At 37.6% G+C, this 23,431-nt stretch overlaps 1 protein-coding gene across 14 annotated transcripts in view; it reads left to right on the top strand.

Annotated features, from left to right (window-relative positions):
* TBC1D5 (TBC1 domain family member 5) overlaps positions 1 to 23,431 on the top strand; it is a 571,565-nt gene that overhangs the window by 171,089 nt on the left and 377,045 nt on the right. The window contains exon 5 of one of the 14 annotated variants that reach the window (XM_031662878.1): positions 19,639 to 19,736. The exons of 12 other annotated variants lie outside the window; for them this stretch is intronic. The gene's annotated coding sequence lies outside the window, so the exon portion shown is untranslated. Of the gene's footprint in view, positions 1 to 19,638; positions 19,737 to 21,783; positions 21,814 to 23,431 lie in introns of those variants that run through there. One more of the 14 variants, XM_017954370.3, reaches the window with a different exon arrangement.

The raw sequence follows: 23,431 nt of genomic DNA, 5'->3' as shown, positions 1-23,431 counted from the left end.
ATAAATTAATAACAACATTCTCTACTCTTTTCCCTGCCATGTTTATGTTTAGTGCATTTTCTCCCCTCAATAGTATCTACAAAGACTAGAAACGTTATTATGAAAAGCATTTTTTGAAGACAAAATGATAATGATTTTATATTTATTTGAAGACAAAATGATAATGATAGTATATTTATTAACATTTGTCTTCCTGTTCCTTTTGGGTAGAAGATGCACAAGGGTTTTTTCCCCCCTGCTCTGTATTTTTCCTTTTATAATACAAAACTTTCTGGAGATAAAAACACTGTGGGATAGTTGCTGAATAACTTTGGGAGTATTTTCAGAGAGAAGTGATTGCCATCAGGTATGCTTGTTTTCTACTGCTATGTGAAATTTTTTTTGTTTTTTTGAGACCGAGTCTCGCTTTGTTGCTCATGCTGGAGTGCAGTGGCATGATTTCGGCTCACTGCAACCTCCGCCTCCTGGGTTCAAGCGGTTCTCCTGCCTCAGCCTCCTGAGTAGCTGGGACTACAGGCATGTGCCACCACGCCTGGCTAATTTTTTGCATTTTTAGTAGAGACGGGGTTTCACCATGTTAGCCTTGGATGGTCTCAATCTCCTGATCTCATGATCCACCCACTTCGGCCTCCCAAAGTGTTGGGATTACAGGTGTGAGCCACCATGCCCGGCCTGCTATATGAAATTTCAACAACCTTGATTAGAATTGGCTTATACAGAGTACTATATGTTTTAGATCTTAGCCAACTTACAGTTTTATCATTGTTTTATAAAATTTAAAAGAAGTAAAAGAAAAATCAGACAAGATTGTAAACTTGTCAGCCAAATTCCTTATATCTTATTCTGAGATGAGTGAGGAAGTAGAATTGAGGTTTCATAGATGTCTCATTGCACATATTGCAATAAACATAGAATTATATCATGAAATCAACTATCCTCATGTGCAGTGTGATCAGAATGTTACTATGGTAACATTTCCATTTGTGAATTTTTGTGTAGTTAGAATTTGTAGTCATCACATCATACTACTGTTGGCTTTTGATTTTTCATCTAAATAAATCACTGTGCTACCTGCATGCTATTAAGTGGCTCCACATATAGCACTTCACTATCATCTGTACACTCTAGGCGAGGAAATCAAAAATAGGAAAAAGAAAGAAATGGCAACATTCTGCTAAATTACATTTTAAGACTGTCCTGATGTTGCTGGTGAAATTTTAAATGTTTCTTAACAGAAGTAAAAGCATTGCTAGTTATTCTCTGAGACGCTTTAATTTTTATAAGTATATGATGATGAAATTGGTTAGGTATAGTAACAGTAGGAGGTAAGGAGGGCTTTAATTTGTCTTCTAAATGGGTGCTAAATAACCAAGACAGAAGTAATCACCCTTCTGAGACTGAGAAGATTCATTTTGAAACAGTCCCTTTTCATTTTAACCTTATTAAATATTTGATATTTGTTGTTTTTAGATATTATGAAGTTGTCCTGCATATTTCACTTCTCATTATAAAGTCAGATTCTAATATCTTAGGTTAACTTGTATTAAAATAGCCTACAGTGTTCCCTTGTATCAATTACTGTATTCTAGTAAAGATTCCTACTGTTTTTGTTTTGTTTTGCTTCCTAAAGCCCCCTGCTGCTGTTGATTACACCTAGATCTGCTACTGATTGGAACTGTTAAAAGGCAAAGATAGTGTGGCTGGTTGCTGAATCATTTAATTGTAGGACTAATAAGAGATGTTCTCTCTGAGACCTAACCAAAATTGTGACACTAGAATGTTATGTATAAAGTGACCAAGAAATACTATTTTGCACATTAGTAATATTTGAAGATGTGAAATTTATTTACTTGGAATGTAATAGAGGAGTATCAGCAGACTGGTTGGATTTCTTTTTCTTTCTTTTTTTTTGAGATGGAGCTTTGCTGTGTCACCCAGACTGGAGTGCAGTGGTGCCATCGTGGCTCACTGCAACCTCCGCCTCCCAGGTTCAAACGGTTCCCCTTGGGAGACTCGTGAGTCTCAGTCTCCCGAGTAGCTGGGAGTACAGGAGCACGCCACCATGCCCGCCTAATATTTTTTTTTTTGTATTTTAGTAGAGACGGGGTCTCACCACGTTGCCTAGGCTGGTTTCAAACTCCTGAGCTCAGGCAGTCCACCCACCTCAGCCTCCCAAAGTGCTGGGATTACAGGCCTGAGCCAGCATGCCTGGCTATTACTTTTTATAAAGATAAATGGAAAACTGTATATGTAACAGTGTTAATTCAGTAATCGAGAGACTTGATAATAAAATGGTAAGAAATTCAAAGTTAAAATTTTTCATTTGTAATTGAGGCCATGTCTATAAGTCCAGTGCACAATATAAAATTAAGTTGTGCAAAACGTAAGCACCCAGTAAGTAGTTTACGTATAAATTTTGAAATCTTAGATAGGATTTCTATGATAGGGTTTCCATGATAGCTGTGGGTTTTTTTTATGAGGCAGCTACAGATCAAGAATAACTATCAATCTGTACCCTCACTGCTTTAAAATTTGAGATAATTCTTTCTGTGCTGGACTTAGGAATTACATAAGAGGGTATGGTTATGCTCATGTATATTTAATAATTTATGATATTGTTACTCTTCTTTTTGTTGATTATAAGTAATTGCTAATTCTTTTAAAGACATTTCAGTTTGCTATTTACAAACTGCATCAGTGTTGAAGTAATTTGTTTGAGGTTATGTACATCTATACTTTGAGTTGGGAAAAAGCTAGTTCCTTTAAGGTATTTATTGAAATATTTCAATCAGGTAAATTGCATAAAGGGAAGAGTGACAAGAAGGGTGCTGTCAGCAATGTGCATGATGGTTTGGGGAGATAAAGAAACCAGTTAGAAGGTTTGTGCTAAGGAGTAGGAAGCAAATAATGAGTGCTGTAGTTGGAATAGTGGCTATAGGAATAAAGTAGGATTCAGTGTTTGTGTCTCTTATTTTTGTTGGTGACCCATTGAATTATGTGTCAATGAACATTGAAAAAAACACCAAAATCTTATTAGAGGCTAATGAATATTCATGTTTTCTTATGTAGTAAGTCATTGGACTATAAGCAACTTGAAGACAAATGTTACTCATTTTTGTTGTCTCAGGACTTGATGCGGTATGTTGCTTATAGTCATCATTCCACCTTTGAAATGGAAAAAGAAAAGTAAATAAGAAAAGTTCTGTATTGGTTTGCTGTCATAACACAGTACCACGAACTTAGTGGCTTAAACAGCAGAACTTACCCTCTCACAGTTTTGGAAGCTGTAAGTCTGAGATCAGGTGTCAGCAAATGTTGATTGCTTTTGAGGTCTGTGAAGGAGAATCTATTCCAGGTCTCTTTGTTTGATTTGTAAGTGGCAGTCTTCTCCCTGTGTCTTCACATTGTCATCCCTTTGTATATGTCCAAATCTCCCCATTTTATAAGGGAATAAGTTGTGTTGGATTATGTTCCACCTTAATGACAATTTAATTTGGTTTTTGCTGGAAAGGCCCTATCTCCAAATAAAGTCACACTCTGAGGTTACTGGGGGTTGGGGTTTCAATGTATGATTTTTTCGGTGTCATAATAATGCCTTTTTTAAAAAGTAGAAGAGCATAGTTACAGCTTTATATTTATTTATTATTTCAAAAAATTGATCCATAACAGCTCTGATTGAAGTTGATGTTATTTATAGGCCAAGAGCTAATGACATATACAATTAATTGTAAAATAAATATGCTCATTCTGCAGTTAATGTCAGTATAGGGACCCACAGTGATTTGTCCCTTTGTAATTAATGCCACGTGATGTAGTTTTCACCTCAGTTTAATTTACTGTATCTAAACATATTAGCAGTTTGGTAGCTATCTGTTGTACTGGTTTCCATCTAGTGGCAGAAATAGGAGATAGGAGGCTACATTTGAAAAGAAAAGGATATTATGTTCCTTATCTTTCCTCCTCCTTTATTTCACCATGTTTGGAATAATCTAAATTATCTTCCACACCCATCATGCAGAGTTGTTAAGGTGTTTTTTTTTTTCCCTCTCCCCAGACGGAGACTCACTGTGTCGCCCAGGCTGTAGTGCAGTGGCGCGATCTCTGCTCACTGCAACCTCCACCTCCCAGGTTCAAGAGATTCTCCTGTCTCAGTCTCCTGAGTAGCTGGGATAACAGGCATGCGCCACCACACCTCACCATGTTGGTCAGGCTGGTCTCAAATCCCTGACCTCGTGATCTGCCCACTTTGGCCTCCCAAAGTGCTGGGATTACAGGAGTGAGCCACTGCGCCCGGCTTAGTTCTTAAGTTTTAAGTAAACATGCATTCTTATCTAAATATTATTGATAATCAAATTATACTTATAATACTGTGATAGGTGGGTTTTCATGTACAATTTTGAATAGATAGTCATTTGTCTAGAATAGTTCTCAAAGTGTGGCCCCCAGTTCAGTGCTTCAGCATTACCTGGGGAGTTTTAAGAAAAGCAGATTTTCTGGGCTGGGCGCGGTGGCTCACGTCTGTAATCCCAACACTTTGGGAGGCTGAGGCAGGCGGATCATGAGGTCAGGAGATTGAGACCATCTTGGCCAACATGACAAAACCCTGTCTCTATTAAAAAAATACAAAAATTAGCTGGGTGTGGTGGTGCGCGCCTGAAGTTCCAGCTACTCAGGAGGCTGAGGCAGGAGAATTGCTTGAACCCTGGAGGCAGAGGTTGCAGTGAGCTGAGATCACGCCACTGTACTCCAGCCTGGAGACAGAGCAAGACTCTGTCTTTTAAAAAAAAGCAACTTTTCAGGCCCCACTTAAGCTCTATTGAATCAGAAATTCTGAGGGTAGACTTCAAGAATCTGTTACTGTAAGAACTCCAGGTGATTCTGTTGTGTACCAACATTTGATAACCACAGGACTGAATATAGGCATAATACCTAATTTTATTGCTTTAAGTAATTATAGAAATATAGAGTTATATTTTTTTTCTTTGCTTTTTTTGTTTCGTTTTGTTTTTTGAGATGGGGTCTTGCTTTGTCACCCAGGCTGGAAAGCAGTGGTGCAAGCATGGCTCACTGCAGCCTCAACCTCTTGGGCTCAATCAGTCCTCCCACCTTTACTTCCCAAGTAGCTGGGATTACAGGTGCACACCATCACACCTGGCTAATTTTTTTTTTTTTTTTGTAGAGACACAGTCTCACCATGTTACCCAGGCTGGTCTTGAACTCCTGGCCTCAAGCAATCCTCCCACCTTGGCCTCCCACGGTGCTGGGATTACAGGTGTGAGCCAGGACTCTTAGCCTTTTCCTTTCTAATATTGTTTTGGTTATAATATTTGATACTAAGACTTTGATTAGGAATGCCACCCCAAATTTTAATGTTTACATTGAATTCATGGGAAATCATTAATCTCTATTGTTTGTGTCTTTCTAGAAATGTTTTATGCGTGTAGAGGCAAATACAGCTAAGTCTTTCTGTATCAGTACTTCTCTCTCCCTCTCTCTTTTCTTTTGCCCCGTCCCGTCCCGTCCCTTTTCCTTTCCTTTCCTTTCCTATAGCTATATAGTAACTGTGCCATATGTATCTACAATAATTTATTTCACAAGTCCCCAGTTGATATGTTAGGTTGGTTTCAGTGTTTTGCTGTGTTAAAAAATTCTATGCGTAATATTCTAGTACACATATATAATTTCACATATGTGCAAGTATGTTCAGGAAAAAAGTTCCTAATAATATCAGTCCAAGTTCTAAATGTATATATATATGAACATTGATATAAAAACCCTCAACAAAATAGTAACAAACCAAATGCAGCTGTATGTTAATAGGATTATACACCATCACCAAGTGGGATTTGTTCCTGGAATGCAAGGATGACTCATGATAGGGATATTGATCAAAGTAATGCACCACAATAACAGAATGAAGGAAAAAAACACACAATCATCTCAATAGATGCAGAAAAAGCACTTGACAAAATTCAACAATGTTTCTTAATAAAAACTCTCAACAAACTAAGAACAGATGGAAACTACTTCAACCTAATAAAATTTATATAGTAGTTTCTCATTTGTGGTTTTGTTTTCTACAATTTAAGTTACCCTTGTTTAACTGCAATATGCAAATATTATATATGATAAGATATTTTGGCTGGGTGTGGTACTTTTAATCCCAGTGCTTTTGGAGGCCAAGATGGGAGCATCACTTGAGGCTACAAGTTTGAGACCAGCCTGGGCAACATAGCCAGACCCTGGCTCTATAAAACATTAAAAAATTTTTTCTTTTCTTTTTTTTTTTTTTTTTTTGAGACAGAGTCTCACTCTGTCACCCAGGCTGGAGTGCAGTGGCGCGATCTCTGCTCACTGCAAGCTCCGCCTCCCGGGTTCACGCCATTCTCCCGCCTCAGCCTCCGAGTAGCTGGGACAACAGGCGCCCGCCACCGCGCCCGGCTAGTTTTTTTTTGTATTTTTTAGTAGAGACAGGGTTTCACCATGTTAGCCAGGATGGTCTCGATCTCCTGACCTCGTGATCCACCTGCCTCAGCCTCCCAAAGTGCTGGGATTACAGGCTTGAGCCACCGCGCCCGGCCAAAATTTTTCTTTTTTTGAGAGAGAGAATGAGAAAGATTCCACATTCACATATCTTATTCTAATATGTTTTATAATTTTTGTATTTTATTTTATGTTATTTGAGACAAAGCCTTGCTCTGTTGCCCAGGCTGGAGTGCAGTAATGCAATCTCAGCTCACTGCAACCTCTGCCTCCCAGGCTCAAGCGACCTTCCCTGCCTGAGCCTCCCAAGTAGCTGGGACTACAAGTGTGTACCACAATGCCCAGCTAATTAAAAAAGAATTCTTATAGAGATGGAGTTTCACCTTGTTGCCCAGTCTTCTCTTGAACTCCTGAACTCAAGCAATCTGGCCACTTTGGCCTCCCAAAGTGCTAGGATTACTGGCATGAGCTACTACCCTTGGCCATAATTGATGTATTTTATTGTTAATTTTTGTTTGTAGTCTCTGACCTTGCCTAATTTATAAATTAAACTTTATAATAGGTGTGTACATATAGGAAAAACCATAGTGTGTGTAGGGTTTGGTTTTATCCATGATTTCAGTCATTTACTGTGGTCCTGGAATGTGAAAGGACTACTATATGTGAAAGACTTGGAGTGAATAACATACTCAATGGTGAAAGACTGAAAACTTTTTCTTTAAGACCAGGAACAATGGAAGGATATCAGTTTTTGCTACTTCTGTTCAATATAGTAATGGATGTTCTAACCATAGCAGTTAGACAAGAAAAAGAAATAAAAGCCATCCAAATTAAAAAGGAAGTATAAAATTATCTCTGTTCACAGATGATATGTAATCTTACATGTAAAAAACCCTAAAGTTTCCTCCAAAATGTGTTAAACCTAGTGAATGAATTCAGCAAAGTAGCAGAATACAATGCCAGCACACAAAAAGCAATTGCATTTTCATACACTTAATAATAAAGAGTCTGAAAAGGACCTTACGAAAGGAATTTCATTTACAATAGCATCCAAAAAAAAAAAAAAAAAACCTTAGGAATTAACCAAGGAAGTGAAAGGCTTATAAAATGAAAACCATTATGGTTATGTTTTAACATTATTGAAATAAATTAAATAATGTCTTTAAATAAATTAAAGACATAAATAAGTGGAAACACATTGCATGTTCATGGATTAGAAGACTTACTGTTGTTACAATGTCAGTACTACCCAAAGCAATCTACAGATTCAGTGCACCCCTGTCAAAATCCCAGTGACTTTTTTTTTTGAAGAAATAGAAAAGCATATCCTTAAATTTATATGGAATCAGAAGGGACCTCAAATAGTCAATACAATACCATCTTGAAACAGAAGAACAAAGCTTGAAGACTCACCTTTTGTGATTTTAAAACTTACTACAGAGCTACAGTAATCAAAACAGTGTTGTACTAGCATAAGGAAGACATATAGACCAATGAAATAGGAGAGCCCAGAAATAAAACCTCATGTATGTGGTCAAATGATTGTTTTCTTGTTTCCTTTTTTTTTTTTTTTAAAAGATGGAGCCTTGCTCTCTCACCAGGCTGGTGTGCAGTGGCACAATCTCGGCTCACTGCAGCCTCCGCCTCCCGGGTTCAAGCGATTCTCCTGCCCTAGCCTCCCCAGTAGCTGGGATTACAGGTGCCCACCATCATGCCTGACTAATTTTTGTATTTTTAGTAGAGACGGAGTCTCACCATATTGGCCAGATGGTGTCGATCTCTTGACCTCGTGATCTGCCCGCCTCAGCCTTCCAGAGTGCTGGAATTACAGGTGTGAGCCACTGTGCCCAGCCAGTCAAATGATTTTTAGCAAGAGTACAGGAATATTCAATGGAGAAAGGATAGTCTTTTCAAGAAATGCTGCTGGGAAAACAGGATATCCACATGTAAAAAGTTGAACCTGTAACCAACACCATATACAAAAATTAACTCAAAATGGATCAAAGACATAAATGTAAGACCCAAAACTATAAAAGTCTTAGAAGAAAATAAGGAAAAAACTTTATGACAGTGATTTATTCGGCAGTTATTTATTGGGTATGACATCAAAGGCACAAACAACATAGAGGACTACATGAAAATTTTTAAACTTTGTTAATTAAAAGACACTGTCAATAGGGTGAAAAGACAACCACAGAATGGAGAAAGTATTTGCAAATTATATATCTGAAAAGGGTTACATAAAGCATATGTGAAGAATTCCTACAACTCAACAACAACAAAACAAACAGCTTGATTTGAAAATGGGTGACTTGGAAAAACATTTCTTCAAAGAAAATATACAGATGGCAATAGGTACACCAAAAGATGCTCAGCATCACTGATCATTAGGAAAATCCAAATCAAAACTATAATGAAATACCACCTTACACCCATTAGGATGGCTACTATCAACATCAAACAATAATATGTTTTGGTGAGGACATGGAAAAAATGGGAACCCTTGTGCACTGTTGGTGGGAAGGTAAAATGGTACAGTCACAGTGGGAAGCAGTATGGTGGCTCCTTATAAATATTGAAAATAGAATTTCCATATGATGCAGTGATGCCACTTCTGGGTGTATCCCCAAAATGTTTGAAAACAGGGTCTTAAAGGGATAATTTGTACACCCATGTTCATACGAGCATTATTCACAATAGCTGAAATATGGAAGTATAAACTAAAAATAAAACTTTAACCTTCTTAATTGTCTGAATGAACCCATCCTGTCAGCCAAAGGCATTCCACAGTTCAGGACATGATGGGGAGGAGGGGGATCAGGCATTCCCCCTTATACTCTGTCTTTGGAATTCAGGCACAACTGACCAGCATTAACATTAAAGCAGAGATCTTAACGACTTTTTGTAGCAATAAGACATCAAATTACAGCCTGACTAAAGTAAAGCATCACATGACAGATAGCAGGCCCTGGAAGAAATTGAAGTATTTTGCCCCAAAATATATTCCTTTGACTTATTAAAAATGACCCTGTGAAACTGTCTCTTACAGGCAAAATCTACATTCTGTAGAGAATGCCTTTCCCTTTCTAGGTGTTTTCTCTCATCCTGGAGAGAATTATCTGCGTCTTTCATCATTTTAAGTCTCATAAGAAATATTTACAACCTATTGTTTCTGAAGCCTGCTACCTGGAGGCTTCATCTGCATAGGAAGAACCATGGTCTCTACAACCCCTTATATGGACACTCCCTTATATGGAATTTCGGGTATTTATATTTTATTTTTATTTTTTTATTTTTTGAGCACCCAGGCTGGATTGCAGTGGTGCGATCTCGGCTTATTGCAGCCTCTGCTGCCTCTGGGGTTCACACGATTCTCGTGTCTCAGCCTCCTGAGTAACTGGGATTACAGGCATGCACCACCATGCCTGGCTAATTTTTTGTGTTTTTAGTAGAGATGGGATTTCACCATGTTGGCCAGGCTGGTCTTGAACTTACTACCTCAAGTGTTCCACCTGCCTCAGCCTTCCTGAGTACTGGGATTACAAGTGTGATCCACCATAATCTGGCCTCACTCCAGCTTTTTGTATTTTCAGTAGAGACAGGATTTTGCCATGTTGGCCAGGCTGGTCTTGAACTCCTGGCCTCAAGTGATCTGCCTGCTTTAGCCTCCCAAGATGCTGGGATTATAGACATGAGCCAGCATGCCTGAGTGGGTTTCTGGTCTTTAGGTAAACTCTTTTGACAAGTTGCCAATTGGAAAATCTTTGAATCCATCTGTTAGCAGTGGTCAATCTATATGGGTCTGTAACAACTTGATTCTTGCCTCCTTGGAGGAAAGAATTTTGCTGAGGGGCTGTAGTTGGTTTAAGGCAGAGGGAGAGACTGAGGCAAGTTTTAGAACAGGAGTGAGAATTTGTTAAAAAGTTTTAGAGCAGGAGTGAAAGGAAGCAGTATACTTGGAACGGCCAAGCTGGTGACTTGCAAGATCCAGTGCCCTGTTCATCCCTTGACTTGGGGTTTTATACATTGTTATGGTTCTGGGGTTTGCTGAAGTTGTGCACGTGTTCACTTGAGGAGTTTTTCCCTTACCTGTCGAGCGTTCCCAGGGGAAGGTCATATAAGAGGCCATTTTGCCTCTTAGTGGGCCTGTTTGAGATCTTACTGAGAAGTGGATAACACCAGCTCCGAGCGTTTTCTCTTAGGAGACCGTCTTTTCCTGGTGCTGGCTGTGACCACTTATCATTTTAGAGAGACAGTTTAACAACCACCAGACCATCACCTCATGGTCACCTGACAGTCCTGGGGGCAAAAGGGGATGGGGGTGTGAGTGGGGGTTGCTCTCCTGCCCTCTCCATATCTGCCTAACTACCTACTCTAACTACCTATGAGCTGGAAGCCTCCACTTTGAGTTTCTGAGTTGTTCTCCCTTTCCTGACTGAACTGTTGTACATTTTACATGCATTGATTGATGTGTTATGTCTTCCTAAAATGTATATAACTGAGCTGTAAGCCTGACCACCTTGGACACATATGGTCAGGACCTCCTGAGGCTGTGTCACAGGCATGTCCTTAGCCTTGGCAAAATAAACTTCTAAGTTGAATGAGACTTGTCTCAGATACTTTTGGGTTTACAGAAGCAAACCCAAGTGTTTATCAGTAGCTGAATGGATAAACAAAATGTGGCATATACATATAATGGAATATTATTCAGGCTTATAAAGGAAAGAAACCAGATACGCTACAACATATGTGAACCTTGATAACATGTTCAGTGAAATAAGCCAGTCACAAAAAGACAAATTCTATATTATTCCACTTATAAGTGATAATTAGAGTAGTCAAGATCATAGAGACAGAAAGTAGAGTGGTGATTACCAGGAGTCGGGAGAGGGGGAGTGGAAAGTATATTTAATGCGTACAGAGCATAAACCAAAACTAAAATCCTGAGCCCTCCAACTGACTGAACAGACCCTCTCTTGGCCAAGAAAAACTGGTCTCAGAGGAACCAGAAGAACTGAATTCTCAGCCATGATTGAAAGGGAGGCTGGTCATGCCTTGTTATACCTCCTCCCTTATGGACTTTAGGTTAAAGTAAAGGTCATAAGACTGTCAACACAGACTCTTTATGGCAATAAGATACAAATTATAAACAAGACCCGAGGCCATACTAGGCGGTGCTTAAGCCACATCCTACAAATGATAACATCTCATTAGGTTTTTATTAACCCAGTGTAATGTGGCTTACTTTCCAAGCTGACTCTGGTATAGTGTCAAATGACAGATAGTGGGCCTTGAGGGAAATAAAAATATTTTATCTAAAAATGTATTTCGTTGACATATTTTGAAAAGGCTGCCATAAGGCCATCAGATTGAAATGGCTCTGCAAAGCCATCTTTTTTTAGGGGAAACTCCATTACTATAGTCAGGACTTCCATTTCTAGGCCTTTCCCAAATCTAGGAGAGATTAACTAACAGTCTGATGCCTTCAAGGTCTGTAGACATTTATCATATATTTTCTTCGAAGGCTGCTAACTCTGAGACCTCCTCTGTATAACAAAACTTTGGCCACAATCTGCCTTGTCTTAACTCAAACATTTCTTTCTATGACTTCAAGTCTTCAGACAAAGCTTAACTCTCTCAACCAGTTGCCACCTAAAGAATCCCTGAAACCATTCTGTAACTTAAAGCTCCCCTCCCTGCCTTCAAGATGCTCTGTCTTTTTGGGCTAAATCAGTGTATACCTTCCATGTATTGATTTATGTCTTTGCTAGTAATTCCTATCTCCCTAACATGCATGAAACCGAACCGTAACCCAGCCACTGCAGGCACACTTTCTCAGAACCTCTTGAGACTGTTCCCCAGGTCATGGTCCCTTATTTTGGCTCAGAATAAACCCTTTACAATTTTTACAAAGTTTTAGTTTTTTTGTTAACAAGAGATTTGGTTTTATATGATGAGAAGTTATGGAGATGGGTGATAAAAATGGTTGAGCAACATTATGAATGTATTTAGTAACATTAAATTGTACACTTAAATGGTTAAGTTGGTAAATATTATGTTGTGTATTTTACCACAATAAGAAATAATTTTAAAGTGTACTTCTAATTTTGATGGCTATTTCCAAATCACCTTCTTTGTGTAGATTACACTAATATACATCCTCTTTAACAGATGAAAGTTGTTGTTGTAAAAGATGTGCTTTTGTGACTATGCAGCAGCTTTATGTAACCATTATATTTTTGAAAGAAACAGATCTGTATTAAGCTTAAAAAATCCACAAAACTTTGACTAATATCTTTCAACAGTTTGTAAAGACTACTTCAGTGCTTCTTATATTCGTTATAATATGTTTGAGAAACTTCTTGATGCATTCATTGAAAATAGAATTGAAGATTGTCTCCTAATCTGTAGTAAATCTTCATTTAGTGATTCATTAAAAGGTAATTTTTACATATCTGAAAAGACATCTTTGAAATAGCTTTAGTTTACTGTCAGTGGGTACTTGTACAATCTTTAAATGGGGGGATTATTGAGATACTATTTATGTAGTTAAAAATTTATGATTTTTTTGGTAATCGCCATAATGTTTTTAATTAAAACTCCTTTTAGGTTTTTCATTTATGCAATATCATTGGTTTGTTTTTTGTGTTAATCATTTGAAAGTTTAAAATGAAGTAGTAGTGAGAGATAGAGGATTGGTTTTTTTATGCGTGTGTTTTTAAAAACATTCTCCCTCCTCCCCACCCCCCAACTTTTCTTTTCTTTTTTTTTTTTTTTTTTTTTTTTTTTACACTCTGTTAACTTAAAACTACTAAACAGATTTTTATTTTAATCTTTGGAACAAAAAATGTTCTCTTGGGCTGATACCAGTACTTTTTATGCCAAGTTACAGACCGGAGTCTATTTTTATAGGCCAAGATAGAAACCTCTGAAAACCAGAGTTTATAATGGAAACATTGACAGGCCCTTAACTATCGCAGCACACATGGCACTGCTGAAATCATAAGGTACAAGGCACAAGATTTCGCATGCAAGGGAACATTGAATTTTTCAGCAATTGTATTGTCAAATGTCTTTCAACTAGGATTTAATAAGCATCAAGCTGTGCCAGGGCCATTAAAAAGCACATTATGTGGGCCTGATTCCTGCCCTCTGAATGCTTGTACCAACTACACTAACATGGAGAATGACTTGACTAAACCTGTTGGGAGATAGCCTTGTGAATGGATGTACTTGGAATGAAATATATGAACTTTCTTCTCTCTCTATTTAATTTTTGATACAACCCTGAAAATCGTATATGTTTTTGCATGTATGTCACTATACGCATGTTCTAAGCATTATTACAAAGGAGGTAAGCTAGTCATCTACATCTTCATTTTAATAATTGCACTGAAGAAAGTTTAAACTATATTGTTACACAAATCAAGGAAAATTGATATTGAATAGTTAGGTGAATTAAAAACTTACCATTTTAGTTTCTCTTTGAGGGCTCCCATTTGGATCAAAAATAGAAATAGTCTTCTTCAAAAAACACATTTGATTACTCAGCTTTACTTGATTAAAGAAAAGTCATTAAAACAACCACCCTGGATCTTTACATTTCTATGCTTTTAGTTATAGTTTAATTTAAATGGGACTACTCCCCCTACCATTAATTAATGATTGTCATTGGTTAGCGCTGAATGAATGACCCTGTAGTGTATTAGTTCCTTTAAAGGGAAAGAGTAACTTAGATCGTATCTGAGGTCTACGTGGGAAATACAATGATTTGAGATATACAGTTAATTTGAGTGTTCATGAGAGTTGGGTTCTTACGCTTGTAACACCGACATTGTTTACTCTCTGCCTTTTCTTTGTCTTGTTAAATGCTGGAGAGAAGTAGAAGTGTTATATTAGATATGCTATCTCAGAAGCATTGTGAAGTGTTAAGAGAAAACCGGTATCTTGTGGGAAGATAATGAAGTGATAGTTTGTTACTACAGATTTTGTAAGTACTGCCAAAAGGAATAGGTAAAAAGAAGATGTTAATTTGAATCTGATTCAGATTTTATTTTCTAATTTAAAATTTCCTTATCCATTGACGTATATACATATACATTTAATAAGATTTAGATAGCAGACATGCTTACCAACCTGAGAAGTATCTTTTTATGTATCTGATTGGTTTTCCATTAATGAAGATAATATGGACATATTTTTCATAGTTTAAGATTTTTGGATCTGTCATTAAATTTCTGCCCGTAATATGTTAAAAACAATGCTTTTGCGTCCTGAAAGATGGAAAATTCCTAAATGAAAGTGATGTTATTCTGTATAACTGTACTAACAGAGGCCCTCATTTCTATAAAAATGGGCGATTCTTTTGCTTTCTTGATTATTTCTTTGGGGAGGAAAGACAATATGCTAACTCTTCCATCTGCTTCTTGTCATTGCTATAGAAAACGTCATGACAGGTTTCAGAAAATACAGTTCTGGACTTGGTTATATAGGTTAGAGAGAGAATCACATACTTTACAAGGGTTATTCTTTGAAGGTTCAAAATGAAATGAATCTATCTATCTATCTATCTATCTATCTGAATGATAGGTGTGTCTGTGTATGTATGAAGAGAATGAAGGAGAAACAGAAACAGACACTGACTTCCTGGGTTACAGATTTGTCTGATTAGTAATTCATTTCAGAAGCAAAAGTAGGATAACATAATACTGAAAGAAACCCAAATCCAGAAGGATTGTTGGAGCTAACTAAAGGTTGTCTTTTGTAATTCACATTCGCAACTGAACAGGCTGGTAAGTGCTAAAGACCTTTTGACAATTCATAAAATCTATTATATACTGACTCTGTTAATAAATTTGTCCAATCCAATCTTATCACCAGCAGTTTCTGACTAAAATAGTTTTTAGGAAGGCAGTGTTTTTAATCAGAGACCTAGAGTTTGCTTTGTCTTTTTTCTTCATAAAGCAGTGATTGTTTGAGTTGGTACCAATATTTTCTTTCCCCAGCTCATTCACATGTTCATCTTCTCCTTCCATTCTCCCATATTAGGATTTGATATGCCATATACTAGTGTAGGAGCTCATGAACTTCAGTAGTTGGCAGTTCCTCAAGGAAGCAAACTAAGATTTTTAAATGTGATTAATTAAATTAATATGTTTTAATTGAGTAACAAGCTTGGGTATTTTTATTTTCTTTATATATTGGCATTAAACGGTCAAATAAAGTAGCACTCTATCTTAAATAGTTTATCTTTTAATTGTATGAGGAAATAAATTTAGGGATTATTGGATTGTAGAAAAGGAATTTACTCTCAAATAAGAAAGTTATATCTGAGAATATTTAATAATTTAGGTAAATAATTGGAAGAGTGTGTGTGTGTGAGACAGGATCTCATTATGTTGCTCAGGCTGGAATGCAGTGGTGTGATCAAATTTTTGTTGGCTTAATTTTCAAGAAAAGATAAGTAAAAGCTTTGGCTAATATGTGGCATTTTATGTCTAATTTAGTAATATGCAGGAATGCCTTGTAGAGTGAGAGAATGAAGAGTCTGTGAGAGAAAGGGTTAAGTCTTTCCATATTTACTCCTTTAAAAATATTGTATTTCCTTTCTTGTCACTTAAATCTAAATTATGGTCACTCCCTCTAAACAGAGAGAAATGAGCTCTAATTACCCTCATTTTGCTGATGAATTTAGTTGTAGGCACCCCCCAGACCCCATTGATATTTTCAATCTGGGTGTATCTTTGTATACTTTGTATACTTGTTGCTATTGAATTATGCATTTTAGGTTGGATCAGTTTTTACCTTTTTGTTTTTTTTTTTGAGATGAAGTCTTGCTCTGTTGCCCATACTGGAATGCAGTGGCATGATCTCGGCTCACTGCAACCTCTGGCTTCTGGGATCAAGTGATTCTCTTCCCTCAGCTTTCCAAGTAGCTGGGACTACAGGCACATGCCACCATGCCTGACTAATTTTTGTATTTTTAGTAGAGATGGGATTTCACCATGTTGGCCAGACTGGTCTCGGACTCCTGACCTCAGGTGATCCACCTGCATCGGCCTCCCAAAGTGCTGGGATTACAGGCGTGAGGCACCATGCCCAGCCTGTTTTTACCTATTTTTAAAATCAAACCAGAGTCATAAAAAATGCGTAGTTAACCCATTATCTGAGACATCTTGATTTATGACATGTCATTGTGGCATCCTGATGTGCTGCGTCCAATTTTATCTCACTTTTTTCCCACAAATATTAATAATGCCGTGGCACATGCCTGTAATCCCAGCCACTCGGGAGACTGAGGCAGGAGGATTGCTTGAGCCCGGGAGACGGAGGTTGCAGTGAGCCAAGATCGTGCCACTGCACTCCAGCCTGGCCAACAGTACGAGACTCTGTCTCCAAAAAAAAAAAAAGAAAAATAATAATGCCTTCATTGTGCCAGCACTGTGCTAGGCATTTTCGTTGCCCTCATGAATTCAAGGGGGCAGTAAACCTTTAAAATACACATATGTGTATATATGTAAACACCCCTGCTTCCATCGTGCTCCTTTCTTCCACCCTTTCTCTTACATATATGACTGTGATAAGTACAATGATGGAAAGATAGGGCCTACCCAGAAGTCAAGTAAGGGAGAGAACTAATCTAGTGGTGGCAGGCAGTGTCCAACAAGACCTCACAAAAGGAAGTGAAATTTATATTTTGTTACCCAGGCAAATTGGGACAGAGATTTTGCAAGCTGAGGAAGAAACTTTTGTAAAGGCTCTGAGGCTAGAATGAACTTCTGTGTTGCAGAGTTTACAGATAGTGTGATTGGAGCCCAGAAAGCTCAGGGACAGTAGTGACTGAGCCAGGTTGGTGGCCAAAGGTCACACAGGGGCTTGTAGATTCTCTTAGAAATTTCAGCCTGTGAGTAGTAACTCATCAAAGGATTTTCAATAGGGAGAGTGATATGATCAGATTTACTGCTTTAAAAATCAATTTAACTCCAGTGATCTTTATTGAGGAGATTAAGGGGAGCAAGAGAGGGATTCTGGTAGCTCTTGTCCAGAGGCTTCAAGACCAATCCAGATGATGCTAGCTTAAATTAGGGTAGTTGGAGAAGCACAGAAGAGACATAAGTTGAAATGTCTAGTATGTCTTAGAGTTCAAAACTAAAAGACATATAGACTGAGGAAGTGAACAATTTTTTTGTTTTTAATGTTTTGAGCTAGCATTTTCTTGCTTGAAATTTAATGTATTTTCAAATATTTGTTTCCACTTGTTTTGTTAATCATAATGGACTGAGTAACTACCTGGCTTTTCCACAAAATACTGTACTGCTTAATTCTGTCTTTTTCCGGCTTTGGGTGCTTACTAGAGTATATATTAAGAGGATAGTGCATAAATGAGTCCCTTTTATCTGCCTTTCTCTATAGATCTGCCCAAGTGGACAATAGAGGGGTGAAGGAGGAGTAGGACAAAAAGTATGATATAATTTTGTATAAAGAGTTGTCTTACTCCATTTGTGCTGCTGTGGCTAAATGCCAGAGACTGGATAGTTTACAAAGAGCAGAGATTTTTTTTTTTTCACAATTCTGGAAGCTAGGAAGTGCAAGATCAAGATGGGAGCAGGTTCAGTGTCTGGTGAAGGCTGGTCTCTGCTTCCAAGATGGTACCTTGTTACTGCATTCTCCTAAGGGATTAATGTTGTATCCTCACATGGTGAAAGGGATGGAAGGGCAAAAAGGACCTAGCTAGTTCCCTCCAGCCCTTTTAATAAGCATTAACCGTATGCATTAGGGTGAAGTCCTCATGGTGAAGTCACCTTCTGAAGGCTCTAGTTTTTAATACTGCTGCACTGGGGGCTGGGTACAGTGGCTCATGCCTATAGTCTCAGCACTTTGGGAGGCTAAGATGGGTAGATCACTTGAGCTCTGTACGTTGAGGCTGCAGTGAGCCATGATCATGCCACTGCACTCTGACCTGGGCGACAGAGTGAGACCTTGTCTCAGCCACCCTTCCCAACCCCCCTAAAAACCCAATACTGTTGCATTGGGGATTAAATTTCAACAGGAATTTAGGAGGGGATACAACATTCAAACCTATAGCAGGGGCCTGAACATAACAATGAATATATGAAAAAGAAAACAGAATATAAGGTTTGTGTATACAAATATTAAATCAAATTAAATTTAGTATTGCATATTATTATATGATTATCTCATCTTGCTTATGTTTTTATTTTGTGCTGATGTTTTTATTTCTCCAAAAATATGAGAAGCATCTTGAAGATTGTCATCTGGCTAGATGCCCTTTTATGTTACTTGGTTTACCTTCTTTTACTAACTTGTTTGGTTTCTTTTTTTACTGATCTTGTTTCAGGTTTCTATAGTGGTTGCTTTTTATCTTATTTTGCACTTTCTCATATACCATAGTCTAATATGATTTTGAGGAATGATAAATATTTGCCTTTATTCTTAACCTTTCTGAGGAAGCGCTCTTTTCTGAAGAAGGGGCTGAGTGGATGGGCAGGTAGTCAGTGCTTTTCATCAGTTGAACCATTTGTGATCTTTCTAAAGAATAGATCGTATCATGTCACATCCTTGCTCAAAAGCTTCCAATGGCTTTCCATGCCACTGAGTATGAAAGTCCTTTCATGGCCTGAAAGGACGGAAGTGACCGAGCCTCTCTTCTGTTTCCCCTTCTTTTTCTCCGAGTGTCTCCAGACCTCCAAGCTATTTCCCAGTTTATGGTTGTCTACATTTGCTGTTTGCAGCACACTCTTCCTCCAGGTTATCGTGTGGCTTGTTCCCTCACTTTATTCAAATATCACCACTTCAGAGGTGCTTCCTAAGACTACACTTTCTCAGATAAGCTCCCAGCTCCCAAATAAGCTTTCAGCCATATCCCATCTTTATCCCCCAGGCCTCTTTACATTTTCTTCATAACATGTGTTGCTACTTGATACGTGAACTCTTTATCCTTGTCTTATTGTCTTTTCCTAGAATGTGTATTTTCTGGGGACAGCAAGTTATTTATTCACCACTAAATGCTTGTCTTCTACAACAGCTTCTGGCACATGGGAGGATTCAATAAGTATTAACTTGAATGTATATTATATTTGTGCAGCCCTGGATTTCCTCGATTTCTGCTTACTACCTTCTTTCCTTCCTCTACAGACATGTTGAGAAAACAGCATGGAATATCTAATTATAATGTATAAGGTTGTGAACAAATCTTTTGGATCACTCAAAGATTCCATCGTTTTCAACTGTAGGTGCAATCCTGTCTTTGATTTTATTCTGACCTTACTGTGTAAATATATTCATTAGAGTAGTGACAGTGTGTTGGTGATGGCAATAACAATTATAGTTAATATTTATTGAATGCTTACTATGTATATGTCAGATATTCTGAATACTTCAGGGATATTAATATAGTCTTCACAAAACCTGTGAATTGAGTATTCACCATTTTACATGTGAGGAAACTGAGACACAGTTTAGCTAATTTGTCTAATGTCAGATAGTGAGGACAGTTCCTCAATTTGAGCCTAGATAATGTTGACTTAAATCACTAGTGTCAATAGCAGTAGATTCTGGGCCAAGCGTTGTGGATCATGTTGGGAGGATTGCTTGAGGCCAGGAGTTTGAGATCAGCCTGGGCAAAATAGAGAGACATTGTCTCTACCAAAAATAATTTAAAAAAATTAACCAAGCGTGGTGGCACTCATCTGTAGTCCCAGCTACTTGGGAGACTAAGGCTGGAAGATGACTTGAGTCTAGGAGTTGGAGAGTACAGTGAGCTATGAATGTGACAGAGAGATTCCCTGTCTCTTAAAAAAAAAATAATAAATGAATAAATTGATTCTGGAAGTTTTCTTTTATAGAAATAAGCATGGTGATGGAAAAAATTAATGGTTGCTGATACATTCTAGGGTTTTTCTCTTCTTAAGGGTATTCCTCCCCTTTTATTCTCTAGGAAGAAAGAAACCTCCTGTTTTGTTTGCTTTTCCCCGTTACAAGCAGAAATATGACTCCATTCCTGAAATTATTCAATTTAACATTCTAAAACTGAATGAAAAGAAGTTAGGAAGCATTTCAGAGAGAATGGAGCATTTGAGATTAACTTTACAAAGTGATTAGTAGAATCTGTTCCGATGGATATATTTTCATTCATTCAGCAATATTTATTATTATATGCCAGGTCATGAGAATAGATCGGTTTAAAAAAGAAGTAATAAAGTGTTTTAGAAAGAGGAATTGATTCGGAGAGGATTTCTTGACCAAGACTTGTTATTTAAGAAAATAGAGAGGTAAGAAAACACTGGATGCTTTTTAGAAACTAAGAAGACATGGAAGGGAAGATTGGGAACACAGGTGTGGGTAGATCATGAAAGACATTTTGAGAACTTACAGGGGCATTTATGCTTCAGTAGGTATTATGGAACCATAGACATTACCATATTTAATCACCAATATGATTTTTTTCTGAACAGTAGTAAGCTTTATAAAGTAATGTGATAAGAAACAATGGATTTTGAGCCAAAAGAATGGAATTTTATTCATAGTTTTGCTTCACAATTGTAGGAACTGGAGCAAGTCATTTTAACATTTTTATAATTAAATGTTTTTGAAAGATACATCCTTGGCTGGGTGTGGTGACTCACGCCTGTAATCCCAGCACTTTGGGAGGCCGAGGCAGGTGGATCACCTGAGGTCAGGAGTTCGAGACCAGACCGGCCAACATGGGGAAACCCCCATCTCTACTAAAATTAGAAAACATTAGCCGGGTGCGGTGGTGGGTGCCTGTAATCCCAGCTACTTGGGAGGCTGAGGCAGAATTGCTTGAACCTGGGGGGCGGAGGTTGCAGTGAGCCGAGATCATGCCATTGCACTCCAGCCTGGGCAACAAGAGTGAAACTCTATCTCTAAAAAAAAAAAAACAACAGTCCTCACATCCAATTTTAAAAGTGTGCACTTATGTATACAGTTGGGGAATTCTTCTTCCTCCTTCTTTGTTGGTTTCTTGTGTGTCCAGGAATTTTAATGCATAGCAAAATTACATTTGCGTAGTTTTATAAAATAATGGGGTCATACAGGTAGCATTATTGATTTCAGTATGCTGTGTACATTTTTTTTTTGTTTGCATCAGAGCATTTAGATTTTTAATTCCTACCTATTATTCCATTTCTGGATTACCTTTATGTATATATGTATTTATTTGTTTATTGAGATTGGGTTTCGCTTGTCACCCAGACTGGAGTACAATGGAGCAATCTCAGCTCACTGCAACCTCCCTCCCAGGCTCAAGGGATTCTCCTGCCTCAGCCTCCCTATTAGCTGGGATTACAGGTGCCTGTCACCACATGTGGCTGATTTTTTTTTATTTTTTATTTTTAGTAGAGATGGGGTTTCACCATGTTGACCAGGCTGGTCTTGAACTCCTTACCTCAGGTGATCTGTCAGCTTTGGCTTCCCAAGGATGTGTGCACATGTAAACTTCTGTCCATATATGTTACATAGGACAAGGATTACAACTGTGAGCCACCGTGCCTGGCCTGATGACCGTAATTTATAAACCCAAGGGTTATAGAACATTTAGATTGCTTACGGTTTTTCAGTATTACAATCAACTTCTTTCTGCATAGATTTGGCTAGAAGGTATATAAGTAGGATACATTTTTAGTGATAGAACTGTTGGTTCAAAAGTTAAATGGATTAGTAATTTTGATAGTTATTGCCTTCCTAAAAATTTGCACTTTTTAAATCAAGTTCATTAGCATCAAAATGCCTATTTCTACAAATTCTTATCAAGACTGGGTATTGTCCACCTTTTTTATTTTGCAACCTGATAGGTGAAAAATATCTGATTGTTTTAGTTGACATTTCTTTAACTCTGAGTGAGGTTGCGCATTGTTTTATGTTATTGGCTGTGTATATGTATAAAATTCCATTCCGTGCACTACTTGTTTTTCTCCTTCGTTCATCTCTTTAAATCTTCCTGTATTATTTGTTTCATGCTTTTTAAAAAAGGAAATGATACCTGCTTACTTATTAGATGGTTGGGATGATCAAATGAGGTAGTATTTGTCAGTGTTTCTGAACCTTTTAAAAAAATCATTGCACCCCTAAAAAGTCTTTAAAGAAAAACTTCTCCCAGTCATCCTCTCCTACGAAAGTTTAATAACACAAATATACACAGATATACTGTGTTGCTCTTTATGTACTATGTTCCATTTGAGGACCATAAACTATTGTAGTATCTACGATTCCCCACACCACTCTATGCACCAATCTTGTCCATTAGGAGACAATATCACTGTCATTGAGAATGCATGATATATGTGAAAATTTTTGTAAACTGCAAACTGCTATTTAAATGTAAATCTTTATTGTTAATAATGTGCATTTCATATAATATAATTTTATGTGTCCATTTTGCAGCTTCTTTTTCTCAGTGAAGCTTTCTCTGTTGCAAATATAGGTATTTACTATTTTATTGTCCATTTTGCTGGCTTCAGAACAATCTTTTTTGAGTTGACCTCTGGTCAGCTCTCTCCATCCATCTCTGCCTGTTGAAATACTATTTCTTCAAAGTCTGTCCTAGATATTCCCTTCTCCATGAAGTCTTTTTAGACCTCTGTATTTTTACTCCTTGACCTTTCAGAGTTAGAGCTCCTTTTAATACATCTTCTTTGCTGTGACATTCTACTTTTCATTGTGTATTCTGTATATTTTTTGTTTTCTACCTCCCAGGGCGTGTTGCTTCTCTCCTCATCTGTATTCCCTGATGTTCCTTTCCCCTGTGCCATTGTACATAGTGAGAAATCAGTAGGATATCTTAAAATGAGTTTCTGGAGGAGGTTCACTTCAATTTCCAGCCACTTAGTATGTGACCTTGGGATGAAATCATTAACCTGCTAGCCTCAGTCGCCACCTATGTGAAATGGGGGTAATAATGATTCCTGTC

This window comes from Papio anubis, chromosome 2 (assembly GCF_008728515.1).
Source record: "Papio anubis isolate 15944 chromosome 2, Panubis1.0, whole genome shotgun sequence".
Classification (NCBI taxonomy): domain Eukaryota; kingdom Metazoa; phylum Chordata; class Mammalia; order Primates; family Cercopithecidae; genus Papio; species Papio anubis.
Note: the sequence above shows the minus strand (reverse complement) of the source record. Positions and strands in the feature narration are given on the sequence as shown.